The sequence below is a fragment of the Saimiri boliviensis genome, chromosome 9 (assembly GCF_048565385.1).
Source record: "Saimiri boliviensis isolate mSaiBol1 chromosome 9, mSaiBol1.pri, whole genome shotgun sequence".
NCBI classification, from domain to species: Eukaryota; Metazoa; Chordata; class Mammalia; order Primates; family Cebidae; genus Saimiri; species Saimiri boliviensis.
The window spans coordinates 8592317-8607135 of record NC_133457.1 but is presented as its reverse complement, the minus strand read 5'-3'; the positions used below and the strand labels follow the sequence as shown (position 1 = coordinate 8607135).

The 14819-nt window shown below is 40.6% G+C and overlaps 1 long non-coding RNA gene across 1 annotated transcript in view; it reads left to right on the top strand.

The window, feature by feature from the left end:
• Positions 1–14819, top strand: part of LOC141585572 (uncharacterized) — a 77061-nt gene that overhangs the window by 13142 nt on the left and 49100 nt on the right. The gene's annotated exons all lie outside the window — the stretch shown is intronic.

Genomic DNA, 14819 nt, shown 5'->3' with positions numbered 1-14819 from the left:
ATCAGGGATGTTGAGATATGTAAAGCACTTAGAACGGTGCCAGGCAGAAAGTAAATGTAGCCATTCTTGGAGTCGAGGGTTGGGGCACAGTGCTCTGTCTCATGTTAAAGACCCAAGGGTTGGAACTGAGCCACATCCATCAAGGCCCCCGTGTGTCAAGCAGGGATGACATCTGTTGGGCATCATTATTCCTAGCTTAATCTTCTGAGTTCCAGGGCAGAGATATCAACTACTTCCATGAGACAGCCAGATGAAGGTGATAAACCTACAGGTGTAACACAATCCTTGTTAGCCTATCATGCTGGGGACTTGGAAATGGCCCCCGCTTAATGTTAGAGTCATCTTGCTCTAAAACGTTATAGCAACTGCCATATTAAGGGTTCCAATCAGACCAACTGAATCAGAATCTGTGGAGGTACTATAGGGACATAACGTGGTTTTTCAGAGGTGTTTCAGGGAACAGCCAAGGTGGAGAACAGGTGCTCTACTCCTTTCCCCAGCATTTCAAAGGTGACCTTCTCTCCTAGATTAGCTGCTTTTAAGGATTTAGGGTTAAACATGCCCTTTCCAGATCTTCAGGCTGTTCTTTCTTTCCTGGTTGCTTGAGGAGACTTTTAAAGATGTACTCAATTATTTATAAGGCAGCATGGAAATCCATAAAAATCAAAGCAACAGCGATATAGGAATTAATGCTTTGGAAACCAGAGCTTTTTCTGGATGAAGGAATATGGAAGCCGGTAAGAGCCCCAACCCTGCCATCCCTTTCAAATCCCTCTCTGCCTCTGCCCTACCTCCCCACCCTCACCAACCATCCCCCATTTCACTGTCCTGAGGCAGAATGCCCAGGACTCAAGGCTGCAGATAGAGGGCTGAGCTATGTATCTAAAAAGCTGCTCTAAATTCATAATGGTACTTGGAACCAAAAATAGCTCTGTGGTCAGTCTGGGAGGATGCTAAGGAACCAGTTCGTTTTAAAAATAATCAGAAAAACAATTAAGCACTTATCCTGCCTTTTTAATTTAATTTATTTATTTTTATTTTTTGAGATGGAGTCTTGCTCTGTTGTCCAGGCGGGAGTGCAGTGGCACAATCTCGGTTCACTGTAACCTCTGCCTCCCAGGTTCAAACAATTCTTATGCCTCAACCTCCCTGAGTAGCTGGGATTACAGGCACCTGCCACCACGCCTGGCTAATTTTTATATTTTTAGTGGAGACAGGGTTTTGCCATGTTGACCAGGCTGGTCTTGAACTCCTGACCTCAAGTGATCCATCTGCCTTGGCCTCCCAAATTGCTAGGATTATAGGCATGAACCACTGCACCCGGCCTATCCTGCCTTTTGTATATGGGCTCTTCCTCAGGGTTACTAAATAGTTGATGAGAGGAAACTTTTGTTATAAGTATTCTAGCTAATCAAGGAGCCAATCAAAATTTTACATTTTAAAAAATCTTTAAAGAATTAATGGATCCTAGAGAATGATCATCACTGGTTGCTAAAATCATGAAAAGGCAACCAACCAATTACTGTGCACTTCATGATGGAAGAATCCTTCACTTTCTATTAATTTTTCTTGCACAAAATTGAACTTGAATCTCAACCTATACCAGTTATAAGAAATGTAAAGGTGCCCTTTTTTGAAATATCAGGAAGAGACTAGAATGATCCATGCAATAGTGAATTTGAGTTGGAGACATCAGTATTAACTTATGTTTAGCTTAATATAGGTACATATGTTTACATAGGGGAATATTTGTAGATATGTACACACCTCTTTTATAAAGTCACTAATCTCATTTATGAGGCCCCTGCCCTCATGATCTAAATCACCTGTCAAAGGCCCTACTTCCAAATACCAACAAATTGGGAGTTAAGATTTTAACATATGAATTTGGGTGAATGAAAATATTCAGTCATAGCAATCACAAAATACAATGAAATTCTGAGAAACTCTCACAACAAAGAGAAGCCTAAGGACACATGACATGATTAATAAGTGGATTCAGAAATCTGAATCAAGTATAGACTTGATTGATAATGTATCAAAATTGGTTGATTATTGACTAATTATAATGTATCAAAATTGGTTCATTATTATAGTAAATGTACCATAATAATGTAAGATGTTAATTATAGGGTAAATTAGGTGGAGTAATGGGAACTCCTGGTACTATCTCCACAATTTTTCTGTAAATGTAAAAAATTTAAAATACATGTATATATAAATGAGGTTTCAGTATATTGCCTAAGCTGGTCTACATCTCTTGACCTCAAGCTATCCTCCCACCTGAGCTTCCTGAAATGTTAGGGTTGCAGGCATAAGCCACCTCACCTGGCCTGCAAATGAAAAACTTTTTTAAAAGTTTATTTATTTGTTTATTTAATTTTTTAATTGCATTTTAGGTTTTGGGTTACTTGTGAAGAACATGTACCTATTGTTGCATAGGTACACACATGGCAGTGTGATTTGCTGCCTTCCTCCCCATCACCTATATCTGGCATTTCTCCCCATGCTTTCCCTCTCCAGCTCCCCACGCCCAAGCTGTCCCTCCCATTTCCCCCCAACAGACCCCAGTGTGTAGTGCTCCCCTCCCTGTGTCCATGTGTTCTCATTGTTCAACACCCGCCTATGAGTGAGAACATGCGGTGTTTGATTTTCTGCTCTTGTGTCAGTTTGCTGAGAATGATGGTTTCCAGGTTCATCCATGTCCCTACAAAGGACACGAACTCATCGTTTTTGATGGCTGCGTAGTATTCTATGGTGTATATGTGCCACATTTTCCTTGTCTGGTCTATCATCGATGGGCATTTGGGTTGGTTCCAGGTCTTTGCTATTGTAAACTGTGCTGCAATGAACATTCATGTGCATGTGTCCTTATAGTAGAACGATTTATAATCCTTTGGATATATACCCAGTAATAGGATTGCTGGGTCAAATGGAATATCTTAAAACATACATGAGGATGCAATCAGTAAATCTAGACTTGAAAGTTTACAAGAAAAATGACCTGTTTTCATTAATAAATGAATTAGAAGGGAAAAATAAACATGGTAGAATTTATACATTAAAAGAGATCGAGGAGACGTATCTATTAAAGCAACTGGGCTTTATTCTAATCTGAACAAACAAAAATTCAAATAGTGAGGGACAAGAGAATCCTATTGGGTATTTTATATACAGGAATTATGGATCATTGAGATGCGATAGTATTGTGGCTGTTTCTTAAAAGGGTTATATTTTAGAGATACATACATTTGAATTAAGTTTTGCCTTTTACAAAACTCTTTCAATGAGAGAATCCCTTTTGGTTCAGGAGAGGGAGAGAGGTAAGGGTGTAGTCTCACTTTTTAGGCAGGAAGGAAACAACAGCAAACATCTGCCATCTGACAGTTATTTTTAAACCATTCCACTTAATCCTCATAAAATTTTCCAGATGATTTGAATGCAGAGCCAAGGTTGAGAACTACTAATTTAGAAGAATATACCCTAGTGGGAATGGGGAGGAGATGCCACCAGCAGAGAGCTATCTGCTAGAGGCTGTCATTTTCCCCAGTGACTTCCTGAAAGTACTAGATGCTGTTGCTTATTATTTTTAAACATTCACATAATCTAAAGTCCTATTCAGGAGCCTTAAAGGAGGTACATTTTTTAGAAGGTAACACTGGCTATTTGCAGGTATAGCATCAAAGCTATCCACTGCTCTGTTATCCGGAGTTCATTAAGTAGATCCATTCACACTATAAGGGCAGAATTTTTCAGACACCCGAAGCTCCATGCCTAGACTTTTCTTTTTTTTGAGACAGAGTCTCACTCTGCCACCCAGGCTGGAGTGCAGTGGTCTGATCTCAGCTTACTGAGATCACAAACTCCACCTCCCAGGTTTAAACAATTTTCCTGCCTCAACCTCCTGAGTAGCTGGGATTACAGGCACCTGCCGCCACGTCCGGCTAATTTTTCTATTTCAGTAGAGATGGGATTTCATCTTGTTGGCTATGTTGGTCTCGAACTCCTGACCTCATGATCTGCCCACCATGGCCTCCCAAAGCACTGGGATTACAGGCATGAGCCACCGTGCCTGGCCACCTAGACCTCTTTAAATGAATACCCCCATACGCTCCCCAAACTCAAAACACCCAGGAATGAACTCAGTATTTTTCCCATCTCTCAATTTGTATCTCTTCCTATATCCACAGCTCTGTGAATGACCTATCTCCTGCCCAATCATGCATGCTGTAAAACTGCTAGTCCTCACAGACCACTCCATCACCCCTCGACCCATCTAGTCAGTCCTCAGTTCTCTCTCTTTATGTCCCCTCAGGAGGTCTTGACGTCATCAGATGCAAGTCAGGCCTTCATCTTTTCTCATCTGGACAAACCTCCTGCCTTTCTGTCCTGCCTCCAGTCTCTCTCTTCAAACCTGCTCTCCACCTAGTGCCATGATACAGCTAAAGATCATGTTCATCAGTAACTTTGCAGTGGCTGCCTCTAATTACAGGACACAGCAGAGCAAATGTATCAGCATATATCTGAGCTTTGTCTTCTGTATTGGTGATGTATTGCTGAAATATATTGTAAAATATATTAACACCATCACAAAAAACATTATTTCACAGTGTCTGTAGGTCAAGAATTAAAAGTGGGTGGTTCTAGCTCAGGGTTTCTCATGAGGTTTTAGTTCAGATGTCAGCCAGAGCTGTAGTCAAATGAAGGCTTGACTAGGGCTGGAGAATATGCTTCCCATAGCTCACTGACACAGCTGGCAAGGTGATGCTGGCTGTTGGCAAAATGCCCCAATTTTTTCTCTCACAGATCTCTCCATAGGGTTGCCTGAATGTCCTTATAACATGTTGGTCGGCTTCCTCCAGTGTGAGTGATACAGATGAAATCCATGTCTTTTATGACCTAGTCTCAGAAGTCACACACCATCATTTCTGTATTATTCTGTTGGTCACACAGGCTGCCCCTGAGGCAGTGTGGGAAGGATCTAACACAGGACATGAATACCAGAAGTGGGGATCATTGGAAGTCATGTTCGAGGCTGGCTACCATCCCCTTCTCTGTAAACCTGACATTATCACTCTCATATTTTATGTTCCACCAGCACCAAAGGATTTAAGATTCCCAGAATGTATAGGGCTGTGTCTTCCACGTTTGTGTTCCTCACTGCTGCAGGATGTTTCCCTCCCCTTTATTTGCCTGGCGAATTCTTTTTATTTTTTATTTTTATTGTACTTTAGGCTCTGGGGTATATGTGCACATCCTGCATCCTGCAGGACTGTTGCATAGGTACATACATGCCATAGTGGTTTGCTGTCTCCATCACCCCGTCATCTACATCAGGCATTTCTCCTGGTGTTATCTCCCCGCAACCTCCCCGTGCCCCGCTGCCCCTCCCTTCCCCTTCTCCCAACCTACCCCAGTGAGTGTTGTTCCCTTCCCTTACCCAGGTGTTCTCATTGTTGATCACCTGCCTATGAGTGAAAAATATGCGATGTTTGGTTTTCTGTTCCTGTGTCAGTTTGCTGAGAATGGTGGTTTCTAGATTTATCCATGTCTCTACAAAGGACACAAACTCGTCATTTTTTATGCCTGCATAGTCTTCAATGGTGTATATGTGCCACATTTTCTTTGTCCAGTCTATCATTGATGGGCATTTGTGTTGGTTCCAGGTCTTTGTTATTATAAACAACACTGAAACAAACATACATGTGCATGCGTCTTTATAATAGAATGATTTATAATCCTTTGGGTATATACCCAGTAATGGGATTGCTGGGTCAAATGGAATTTCTATTTCTAGGTCTCTGAGGAATCGCCACACTGTCTTCCATAATGGTTGAACTAATTTACACTCCCACCAACAGTGTAAAAGCGTTCCTATTTTTCCACATCCTCTCCAGCATCTGTTGTCTCCTGATTTTTTAAGGATCACCATTCTAACTGGTGTGAGATGGTATCTCATTGTGGTTTTGATTTGATTTCTCTAATGACCAGTGATGATGAGCATTTTTTCTTATATGTTTGTTGGACTTATATATGTCTTCTGAAAAGTATCTGTTCATCTCCTTTGCCCGCTTTTGAATGGGTTTGTTCTTTTCTTGAAAATCTGCTTTAGTTCTTTGTAGATTCTGGATATTAGCCCTTTGCCAGATGGGTAGATTGCAAACATTTTTTCCCATTCTGTTGGTTGTTGGTTCACTCTAATGATTGTTTCTTTTGCTGTGCAGAAGTTCTTAAGTTTAATTAGATCCCATTTGTCTATTTTGGCTTTTGTTGCTGTTGCTTTTGGTGTTTTCATGAAGTCCTTGCCTATGCCTATGTCCTGAATGGTGTTGACTAGGTTTTCTTCTAGGGTTTTTATAGTGTTAGTTCTTATGTTTAAATCTTTAATCCATCTGGAGTTAATTTTTGTATAAGGTGTAAGGAAGGGGACCAGTTTCAGCTTCCTGCATATGGCTAGTCAGATTTCCCAACACCATTTATTAAACAGGGAATCCTTTCCTCATTGCTTGTTTTTGTCAGGTTTGTCAAATATCAGATGGTTGTAGATGTGTGGCATTACTTCTGAGGCCTCTGTTCTGTTCCATTGGTCTATATCTCTGTTTTGGTACCATTGCCATGCTGTTTTGATTACTGTAGCTTATACTATAGTCTGAAGTCAGGTAGTGTGATGCCTCCAGCTTTGTTCTTTTGGCTTAGGATTGTCTTGGCTATGCGGGCTCTCTTTTGGATCCATATGAAATTTAAAGTGTTTTTTATTTCCAGTTCTGTGAAGAAGGTCAATGGTAGCTTGATGGAGATAGCATTGAATCTATAAATTACTTTGGGCAGTATGACCATTTTCACAATATTGATTCTTCCTAACCATAAGCATGGAATGTTTTTCCATCTGTTTGTGACCTCTCTTATTTCCTTGCACAATGGTTTGTAGTTCTCCTTGAAGAGGTCCTTCACATCCCTTGTTAGTTGTATTCCTAGATATTTTATTTTCTTTGTAGTAATTGTGAATGGGAGTTTACTCATGATTTGGCTATGTTTGTCTGTTGTTGATGTATAGGAATGCTTGTGATTTCTGCACATTGATTTTGTATCCTGAGACTTTGCTGAAATTGCTTATCAGCTTAAGGAGGTTTTGGGCTGAGATGATGGGATCTTCTGAGTATACAATCTTATCGTCTGCAAATAGGGACAATTTGACTTCTTCTTTTCCTAACTGAATACGATTTATTTCTTTTTCTTGCCTAATTTCTCTGGCTAGTACTTCCAATAATATATTGAATAGGAGTGGTGAGAGGGCATCCTTGTCTAGTGCCAGTTTTAAAGGGAATGCTTCTAGTTTTTCCCATTCAGTATGATATTGGCTGTGGGTTTCTTGTAAATAGCTTTTATTATTTTGAGATATGTTCCACTGATACCTCGTATATTGAGGGTTTTTAGCATAAAGGGCTGTTGAAATTTGTCAAAGGTCTTTTCTGCATCTATTGAGATAATTATGTGGTTTTTGTCTTTGGTTCTGTTTATGTGGTGGATTATGTTTATAGATTTGCATATGTTGAACCAGCCTTGCATCCCCAGGATGAAACCTACTTGATCATGATGGATAAGCTTTTTGATGTGCTGTTAGATTTAGTTTGTCATTATTTTATTGAAGATTTTTGCATCAGTGTTCATCATAGATATTGGTCTGTAGTTTTCTTTTTCAGTTGTGTCTCTGCCAGGTTTTGATATCAAGATGATGTTGGTTTCACAGAAAGAATTAGGGAGGATTCCCTCTTTTTGTATTGTTTGGAATAGTTTCAGAAGGAATGGTACCAGCTCCTCTTTGTATGTTTGGTAGAATTTGGCTGTGAACCTGTCTGGACCTGGACTTTTTTGGGTTGGTAGGCTATTAATTGCTTCCTCGACTTCAGCCCTTGTTATTGGTCTATTCAGGGTTTCAGCTTCTTCCTTGTTTAGGCTTGGGGGAGTGTTCAGGTGTCCAGGAATTTATCAATTTCTTCCAGATTTACTGATTTATATGCATAGAGCTGTTTATAGTAATCTATGATGGTTGTTTGTATTTCCAAGGAATCGGTGGTGATCTCCCCTTTATTGTTTTTCATGGCATCTATTAGATTCTTCTCTCTCTCTCTCTCTCTCTCTCTCATTAGTCTGGCTAGTGGCCCATTTTTTTATCTTTTCAAAAAACTAGCTCCTCGATTTATTGATTTTTTTGAAGGATTTTTTGCTTCTCTATCTCCTTCAGTTCTGCTCTGATCTATTTCTTGTCTTCTGCTTGCTTTTGAATTTTTTTTTTTTATCTTGCTCCTCTAGCTCTTTCAATTTTGATGATAGGGTGTCGATTTTAGATCTTTCCTTGTTTCTCATGGCAGCATTTATTGCTATAAATTTCCCTCTAGACACTGCTTAAATGTGTCCCATAGATTCTGGTACATTGTGTATTCGTTCTCATTGGTTTCAAAGAACATTTTGATTTCTGCCTTCATTTCATTGTTTATCCATTCATCATTCAGGAGCAAGTTGTTCAGTTTCTATGTGGTTGTGCAGTTTTGAATGATTTTCTTAATCCCGAGTCCTAATTTGATTGCACTGTGGTTTGAGAGACTGTTTGTTATGACTTCCATTCTTTTGCATTTGCTGAGGAGTGATTTACTTCCAATTATGTGGTCAATTTTAGAGTAAGTGTGATGTGGTGCTGAGAAGAATGTATATTCTGTGGATTTGGGGTGGAATGTTCTGCGAATGTTTATTAGGTCTGCTTGGTCCAGATCTGAATTCAAGTCCTAGATATCCTTGTTGACTTTCCGTCTCACTGGTCTGTCCAGTATTGACAGCGGAGTGTTCAAGTTTCCCACTATTATAGTGCAGAAGTCTAAGTCTCTTTATAGGTCATTAAGAACTTGCTTTATGTATCTGGGTGCTCCTGCATTGGGTGTATATATATTTAGGATAGTTAGCTCTTCTTGTTGATTGATCCTTTTACCATTATGTAATGCCCTTCTTTGTCTCTTTTGATCTTTGTTGTTTTAAAGTCTGTTTTAGGAGAGACTAGGATTGCAATCCCTGCTTTTTTTTTTTTTTTTTTGCTCTCCATTTGCTTGGTAAATCTTCTTCCATCCTTCTATTTTGAGCCTATGTCCTTGCATGTGAAATAGGTTTCCTGAATACAGCACACTGATGGGTCTTGACTTTTTTTTTATTGCATTTTAGGTTTTGGGGTACATGTGAAGAACATGCAAGATTGTTGCATAGGTACACACATGGCAGTGTGGTTTTCTGCCTTCCGTCCTCTCGCCTGTATCTGTCATTTCTCCCCATGCGGGTCTTGACTTTTTATCCAGTTTGCCAGTAGGTGTCTTTTGATTGGGGCATTTAGGCCACTTACATTCAACATTAATATTGTTATGTGTGAATTTGATACTGCCATTTTGTTACTGGCTGGTTGTTTTGCCCGTTAGTTGACTCTGTTTCTTCATTGTGTTGTCGGTCTTTTCCATTTGGTATGTTTTTGCAATGGCTGGTACTTGTTCCTTTCCATGTTTAGTGCTTCCTTCAGGAGCTCTCATAAGGCAGGTCTGGTGTTGATGAAATCTTTCAGCAATTGCTTGTCTGCAAAGGATTTTATTTCTTCTTTACTTATGATGCTTAGTTTCGTTGGATATGAAATTCTGGGTTGAAAGTTCTTTTCTTTAAGGATGTTGAATATTGGTCCCCACTCCCTCCTAGTTTGTAGGGTGTCTGCTGAGAGATTCGCTGTGAGTCTAATGGTCTTTCCTTTGTGGGTGACTCAACCTTTCTCTCTGGCTGCTCTTAGGATTTTTTTTTTCATTTCAACCCTGGTCAATCTGATGATTATGTGCCTTGGGGTTGCTCTTCTTTTGAGTATCTTTGTGGTGTTTCTGTATTTCCTGGATTTGAATGTTGGCCTGCCTTGTTAGGTTGGGGTTCTCCTGGATAATATCCTTAAGAGTGTATTCCAGCTAGGATTCATTCTCCCCGTCACAATCAGGTATGCTGATCAAATGTAGAATAGGTCTTTTCACATAATCCCATATTTCTTGGAGGCTTTGTTCATTTCTTTTCATTCTTTTCTCTTTAATGTTGCCTTCTTATTTTATTTCATTGAGTTGATCTTCATTCTCTGATATCCTTTCTTCTGCTTGATTGATTTAGCTGTTGAATCTTTTTTATGCCTCAGGATGTTTTCGTGCTGTGTTTTTCAGCTCCATCAATTCATTTATGTTCTTCTCTAAGCTGGTTTTTCTAGTTAGAATTTCATATAATCTTTTTTCAGGTTTCTTAGTTTCTTTGCATTGGGTTAGAACATGGTCTTTTAACTTGGAGAAGTTTGCTTTTATCTGCCTTCTGAAGCCTGCTTCTGTCAATTATCTTTTTCTGTTCCCTTGGTGGTGGTGAGTTTTGATCCCTAGGAGGATAAGAGCATTCTAGTCTTTGATGATTTCATCCTTTTTTTCACTGGTTTCTTCCCATCTTTGTGGATTTATCTCCTTTGATCTTTGAAGTTGGTGATTTCGGGACGAATCTGAGTAGATTACCTTGCTGTTAAAGTTGGAGCTCTATCTCCTGTATGAGGCCTTTTTTTTTTTTTTTTTTTTTTGCCTGTAGAGGCACTGCTGTGTTGCCTCAGATTCAGTCAGGCTGCTGCGTAGTCTTCCCCTGGAGTTTGTTTATGCAGGTGAGATTAGCGCTGCCTTCCCAATGGCAGGTGTCTTTCATTCCCTGACCTTGTTCTTCACAGTCGGGGTCAAACTGGTGTATTCACTGCGCAACTCTAGTGCTCAGGCTTCAGTTTGTTGGGTTTTGTGGGGGTGGGACCTGCCAGACTCTATGGCCTTCTTTCAACTCTGCCTCTTTCTGTGGGATGGGTATTTGCATCCCACTGGCATTAGTCCAAACTTCCACCCAGGTCCGTGGAGACAACTTGCAGCACCCAGCAGTCTGGAGCTGTTACTCAGATTTGCATCAACATCCAGTGGTGCCCATCAGTCCAGCAGGGCTCTTGTGGACCGTGGGTTACAGAAGGCATGAGGGAAGCACAAGATCCAGTTTGGAGTGCTGATGGGGTGAAGTGCCTGGCCCTCTGGGCCAGCTGCACTTCCTGGGTAGGGACACACACCATCCTGTCTCGGTTTGCCCTCCCTGGGCTGCTCCCACCCTGCTTCAGCTCGCCTTCCTTGGGCTATTTTCACTGTCCTACCAGTTCCACCAAAATGAACCCAGCACCTCGCTTGGAAATGTGGAGTCTGCTCGCCCTCTGCATCTCATTTGCTGGGAGCTGAACTTCAGAGTTGCCCCCTCTTGGCCATCTTGGCAGAAGTCTCTGGTGAATTCTTATCATTCAAAATTATGGGCCTGGTACAGAATGGGAGTTGAATACATGTTGAGTGGAAATCCAAACAATAGAATTAGAAGAGATGGTTTAGGTAGGCTCCATGCTCTTATTCCACATTAACTTGAAATACGCTGAAGGCCAGGAAAGTCAGAGTTTGTGGCTCATCTAGGGCATTTTGAAAAAGGGTATCCATATTTTTTCTAAGAAGCCACAGAATAATCTAGTCGGAGATAAACTTCCTCCAGATTTTTAAAAATCAGCTCCAAAAAACAAGCCGAAGGATTTGATAAAAATATGTTGGGAAGGAATAGAGGGAGTGATGTCAGGAGAAGGAAGACATGTTGTTTAGCTTATTGACATAATAATGCCACATAACAACCAACCACAAATTCTGAATAGCATACAGCAAGAAATAGGTCTCTCTTGCCCATGAGTTTATACATCACCTGGAGTGGCTCTGCTTTGCTTTGCAGTGGCTGAGGTGAGTTTGTGTTACTCTGTGGGTTGGCTGAGGTGGCCCTGCTCCATCTCTGTCATTCCCCTATGATAGATGGGCTGGATGGTGATAAGGGAGATGAAAGAGAACATATCCCACTGCACCGACATCTTTCCAGTCCCTCATTATATTCCTCAGCCAAAACAAATTCCATGGCTAAACTCAGAGTCAAGTAGTGGGGAAATACTGAGAACTACGAAGTTATGAGGCAGCAGTCAGGGGTATAGGGAGGGGTAAACTGGGACTCAAAATTCAAACTATCAAAGTGGGAAAATGTCAGAATATTTTGGGAAGGAAAAAGAATGTTTCTAGCTGTTGAAAGATTGTCTCCTGAACTAAACCTAAAAATCTACTTTGAAAATATTCTTACTGGAGCCAGGCACAGTAGCTCGCACCTGTAATTCCAGCACTTTGGGAGGCCGAGGCAGGTGGATCACCTGAGGTCAGGAGTTCAAGACCAGCCTGGCCAACATAGTGAAACCCTATCTGTACTAAAAATACAAAAAAAATTTAGCCAGGTATGGTGGCACTTCCCTGTAATCCCAGCTATTCTGGAGGCTGAGGCAGGAGAATAGTTTAAATCTGGGAGGCAGAGGTTGCAGTGAGCCATGATTGCGCCACTGCACTCCAGCCTGGGTGATAGAGCGAGACTCCATTTCAAAAATAAATAAATGAAATAAAAAAGAAAATTTTCCTATTGGAGTCAAGTTTTCAATTCTGTATAAATGTTAATGACTATGGTACTCCTAATGAATATTTGTGAATATATTATTTTATAATGTATATTTGTTAAACCAAATTTCTGAACTTTGTTCTGAAGTTAGGGAAAACTTGAGCATCCTAAGGTTTCTGGTGATGATGAACACCGTGATGTTGCAGATTCATGAACTGTGAAGTGGGTTGAGGCACTGAAAGAAAGCAAAGCTAGTCTACAGAGTCCACTGACTTGCCCTTCCAGAGATGTCTTCCTCATGGTTCTGTCAGCTCTGAGCTGGCTCTCAGGTAATTTCTTGTCAAGTGCTAGCTGAAAATGGCTAAAAGTATTTATCTTTCAGGGTGCATTTGGATGGTAATAGTAGAATCTTAGAAACCTAGGGAAGTCTTCAGGGATGAATCTCCAATGCTGGAAGATGAGGCAGCTTGACAGTACATCTAATGATTTTTTTTTTCCCTCAAAGTTGAGAAAATTTTATGACATTTAAAGCACTTCTACACGTTACACTGAATCACACTGGCAATTTCCTGTGCTTCAATGTATTGTATTATTTATTCTTTATAGCAATCTTCAGACACAGACAGGAAACACATTCAGAGGAAATCACTTGCTTACCTTAGATCACACAGTAAATGGTAATAATAGGCCTGGAATCCAAGTCATCTGGTATCAAGTTCAGATTTTTTCCTTACATTGCTGTGGCAGAAGTACTTTAAAACTTTTTTTTTTTTACTCTGTGTCCTCCTGTGCCTCTCTTCTTCTCCCAACCCCACACCTTCTTCTCTTTCCTGTTTCTGTTCTTTTATCACCTTAGTGGCTTGGCCTCATTTCCTTCTGATACATTAGCTAGTGAACCCATCATCTTGAAAGAGGAATATGGTGTATTTCCCCCTGTTGAGCTACTGCTTAATTTGTCAGCCTCCTTTACCCTGAGCCCACTGTGATGACTGGACTCTTCAACTATACCTAGAGCTTTGCTCCAGCTTCGGCCCCAAAGACATTAAATAATTAACTTTCAGCACCCTTCCTTTGTGTGCTTTATCTCTTCATCACCCAAAATAGCTGGTGGCATTTCCTCTGCATAAATAGAAAGCAGAAAGGTCAGTTGGCATTTTTGAAATATATATGTATATATATTTTACAAAGCAGCAAGCTAGCAGGGTCCCTTTATTTGCTCATCCCTGTGACTGTTTTATAACAAAAAAACTTCCTAATTTAACTCCTTAGCCCATTTCCCCCACCATCTTGCAGTTGGATAGTTATTAATACCCCCACTGAAGTTGTTCAAAACTAAGACTGAGTACAGCTGAAGAAGAAAGCATTTTCTCAATAGTGATAAGTAAAAGATATTTTCTTCAAGTAATGTTAAATATTGTTCCCCACTTTCACCCCAGTGAACAAAATGAAAGTAAACTTGAGTGAGCTTCTCTTTAGAGGCATGGAGCTATGATTCAAAATGATATTTATTCCTAGCTCTTTTTTCTTTTACACCTGATGAGTGAATAACACAAATCCCTGGAGATTAAGCTGTTTTTAGTCTGCACCTGTTTTCTAAGAACCATGTTCTGAAATGCAAAGGTATGGGAATGTGAATCTGTTTGTGAAAGAGACTATTTGAGAACCTAGCTATTTCCTCTTTGGACCCCACACACAAGTTTTGTTCTGTTTTCACTGTCAACAAGGTCAGGTGCAGTGGCTCACACCTGTAATCCTAGCACTTTGGGAGGCCAAGGCAGGTGGATCACAAGATCAGGAGTGTGAGACCAGCCTTGCCAACATGGTGAAAACCCATCTCTACTAAAAATACAAAAATTAGCCAGACCATCAACAATAAGATTCAGCAACTTTTATTAACTTGGGCAGTATTATGGTCCCTGCTCTTCAGTCATATTTGTAATCTGGTTGGTCACATAAGGGCATGTGGGCCCTGGGGTGTGCATTTTCTGGGGTGAGATCTCTTCCCTGTCAATGTGATGGCAATTTGCATGCTGGCTCTCAGCTGCGCTGTGGTCACATGCTCCCATCATCCAAGGTTTCCCAGAGCAAACCTGAATTTCAGTCTTCTACCATGGCAACAATCATGGGTCCTAGATTTTGACTTGGATAACGCATTGAAGTTCCAAATTCTGAGAAGCCAGTATTTGAAGTCTGCTTTTCCTGCTGCAGACACAGGAGCTGTGAGAGTACAGACACGCTCCTGTCCCCCAGCCTCCCAGCCAGCAATGATTCTCCAGTATTCAGGGAGAGAGGGTGAGAAT